Consider the following 3,818-nt stretch of genomic DNA (forward strand, 5'->3'; position numbering starts at 1 on the left):
TTAAGCTTAATACGAATTTCAGTACCCTCTTACTCGTAAGCACAGAGTTTTGAGATAATTGGAAAATTTATCAATTAGTTTAAATTTGTACTCTAAGGTAGATCAGAAGAGGACAAGATATGGATCATGTCCAATGTTTGTTACCTTTGTCATAACGAATATTAAGATGTTTTCTTATATTTTTTCCTTATTGTATATTTTTTTATTAGGCACTTTTAAAACATGTATGTTTAAAATTGTTGGACCTATATGACATTTTGAGTATTTTTGGTTACTTAAAACTAGGACTGTTCCAACTCCACTTCAATAGTAATCGGCCATTCCTCCCTTATTTCTGGATTATAAACTTTACAAGGAGCAATTACAAATTCTTCCTCACAGTCCATTATGAAATACAAAAATGGTCGACTCACTTCGATCGATTCCATATCCGCTGCACCTGATGTGCGCGCCTGAGGGTTTGAGGCAGTGATACCACTGGCGCTTACACCGCTCTCATCAACACGAACACTAACAAATTGTAGAACTTCATCAATATGTAAATTGGGATCGTCGGAAAGCAAACTTAGATCAGATTCTTGACGTGTGAATAGCCTTGACAAGCCAATACTCTTCAGCATAGACTCAGAGCGTGAAGTCTCTTCAACTTGGAAGCGTGGCAAGGTGATACGCAGCTCTTCTTCTTGTGTTAGCGATTTGGCATATTTAAGATCTTCCGGTTGAAATTTATCGACGAACGAAGGTAGACCTTCCGTGCCATTCGGCAAAACGATGAGCAAAGCAAATTTTTTGTTCTAATGACAAAATTTAAAAAATTACGAATTAGCGTTAACTTTTGAAACATGCATAAAAAATTTTACCTGATAAGGCAAACACAGCACTTTAGCATTTAAATTTGGTAAATCTGCTATAAGAAATTTTCGAATAGATTGCATAATTGTTGCCTTCATAGCATCATCAGCTGTCATAAAGAAGAAATTGCCTTCCTCCTCACTTAGTTTGAAAAATGGTTGTGCCCGGCAAAATAGAGACTATTGAAGAGTAGCATCTTAGTCTTTGAACCCGCTTCGAGTCCAGTTATAGAGTTGGCACTCAATGCGTGTGCGACATCCTCTTTTCGGAAGAGACTGCGTGCACTCAGTGCCTAAAAAAGATCGGTGAAAGAGAGAAAAAAATTATTAATTGGAGGCCTCTGAGGCTTAGAAGCAAAAGCTATAAAATGTGTGTTCGAAAGCAAAGAATTCATTAAGCTGACAACAAAAACATCAAACGGTATTTAATTAACCCCGATTATTTCATCTCCCCACAATCAAATATGTTATGGACTCAAAAACCCTTAGTTTTGTTTACGGACTAGCAGACAAATAGACGTTGTTCTGTTCGAAATTTCTTTAAACTGCACAATTTTGAGAAAAAAAATATATATCTCAGTCTACCTCTTTCTCTACCTCTTGCTTTTTACTCCCGCTATCTCCCTTATCATGAATAAGAGTTTTACAAATCGACGATTCCCAGGTCGAACCATGAACCATTTCTCAGTATTTCTGCCACTCCTTATCTCTCTCTTTTCGCTATTTTATGAAACTGTACATATATTCGCTTTCCTCTGTATCCACATCTGCATCTATCTCTCTCTGCCATTCCCTCATCCCCTCTCTACATCTCACTCTGACACTCACACTCCTTATAACTCTCTCCCCCTCCTTCTCCATTACCCGCAATCTCTCCCTCTCTATTACTCTCTCCTTCTCCACCACCTTCTCCTTCTTCTTTCCTACTCACTCTCCCTCTCTCCCACCCCATATGTCTCTACCTCTCTGCCTCTACCTCTCACTCGCCCTAACCCTCTTTATCTCTGTCTCCCTTTCTATCTCCCTATTCCTCTTCCATCCCCTATCACTCTTCCTGTCCCTCTCCTTCTTCCTATCCTTGTCCTCTTGCTCCCCCTCTCCCTCCACTCTGTCTCTGCCTCTCACAATACCCTATCCCTCTCTACCTCTGTTCCCCTTTTTATCTTCGTCTCCCTCCCTCTGTCCCGAACGAGTTTTTAAAATATATGCTATAAACGTCACTTCTTCTCTAATTGAACTGACTCTTCTCACTGAGCTTATGTGTGATTCCAGCGCAATCATGATTTCTCCTGCATTCTTATTAGCCGTATCGAGCGCACACTCTAATTTTTCCAATGGCAGTGACACCTTTTCTCGTCCGTTAGAGCCCAGCACCTCCTTAATCGGAACAACGCCCTCCGCGTCGCTATCTGCGCTGTAATGCTTTTGTAATTTTTCATCAGAATGTACAGTTTCGTTGTCCTCGAAGTTTGTTTGCTCCTCGCGTTTGCTGATATCCTTAGTTAGGAGCTCACCTTCATGCTTTGGTATTTCTGCAATATCTGTGGCTTCGGCTTCTTTGAATTGCTCGCTTGCTTCGTTAGTGCTTTTTGTTGCATTTACTGCTGCTTCAGCCGGTACTAGTGTATCTGCAAAACATTTTCCACCTTCTGTATAAGCCGACTCCAACAGCTGTTCTTTTTTCTTCTCAGCTTCTTCTTTTTTAATCTCGTCTAATATTACTACTTTTTCCACATACTGCTTATCCTCTACAACACGATCGAACTTTGATGCTGCCTTATGAACCACCTCCTCACCGTATGTATAAGTTTGGGTTTGTGTTTGTGTCTCTGTTGCCGTAACAGCAGCACCCAAATCAACATCACCTCTTAAACGTTTGAAAGGTTCAAAGCCTTCCACATCTTTGCTATTACCTCCTGAGCTGCTTTCTACATCCAACGATGTATTTGGCGCATTCCAATCATATTCATCGCTACTGATGTCTTTTACCAAAACATAATAACTATCACTAATCAACTTTTTGTATTCATCGCGTGCACTGTTGTTGTGGTAGATATAGAGCCAGGTTTGAAATGATGGCTCTGTTGAATATTCACGATTTTGATAGCGAGCCAATATACGCTGGAAGGAGGAACGCAGTTGTGCACGTTCAGCGGGGAAGCTAAGTGCTTGCGTAAACTCATCGTATGTTTCTCCAGCCGCACCCTCCGCTAATACACCAAGTATCGTGCTGATACCCAAAAATGAATAAACTTGATTCGAATCGATATCGGCATTGAATTTGAGCATATTCAAAGCGATCTTCTGTGAAGCAATGCTAGCAAAGCGTGGTAGTGATAAAGCTGGTTCTGTAGCTACTGCTGCTGGTTCTGTAGCAGCAGCTGGTTCTCTTTCTCCATCTGCATTGGTCTTTTGTGTGGGTAGCGTTGTGCCGAGTGTGCAACACAGGCAAGTTAACACTGCAACAAAGAAAGAGAGAAAAAAATTCACGACCAAAAGAGAAAAGCATATTTGATAAAATGCGTATTTTTTTCTACATTTTATGTACTCACAAAAAAGTTTGATTTCCATATTTTCTATGCGCCCTACTTTCTAAAAATCCACACACCTCAAAGTCGCTTTAATAAATTCTAAGCAGATTGTTGCTACCTTTACTTGAATGTTTACTCAAACGAATACTTGACCACGAATGAAGAGCTTTGTTGTGAGCCAAAGAGTTTTGTTAAAATTCAGCGTTGCAAGAATGGTTTTGCTGAAGAACTTTTCAACAAAGGGCGTAGATAATTTCCAACTAAGTAGGGCGGCTTGACTTCATATTAATGGAATAAATTTTTTTGATATAATAAAATTTTGCTGTTGTTTGGGCGAGTGTTAAAAGAGATCATTTGTGAGACCACACACACAGTTAGAGCTTATTGAGTTTATACACCAGCGAGCACAAAAATATCAGTGTTCATTTTTATCAAA

At 39.8% G+C, this 3,818-nt stretch overlaps 1 pseudogene; it reads right to left on the reverse strand.

The window, feature by feature from the left end:
• Positions 1–203: 203 nt before the first annotated feature.
• Positions 204–3,422, reverse strand: LOC137235620 (uncharacterized; annotated as a pseudogene).
• Between the last annotated feature and the right edge of the window lie 396 nt (positions 3,423–3,818).

Source organism: Eurosta solidaginis, unplaced genomic scaffold (genome assembly GCF_040869045.1).
Source record: "Eurosta solidaginis isolate ZX-2024a unplaced genomic scaffold, ASM4086904v1 ctg00000120.1, whole genome shotgun sequence".
In the NCBI taxonomy this organism is placed as follows: domain Eukaryota; kingdom Metazoa; phylum Arthropoda; class Insecta; order Diptera; family Tephritidae; genus Eurosta; species Eurosta solidaginis.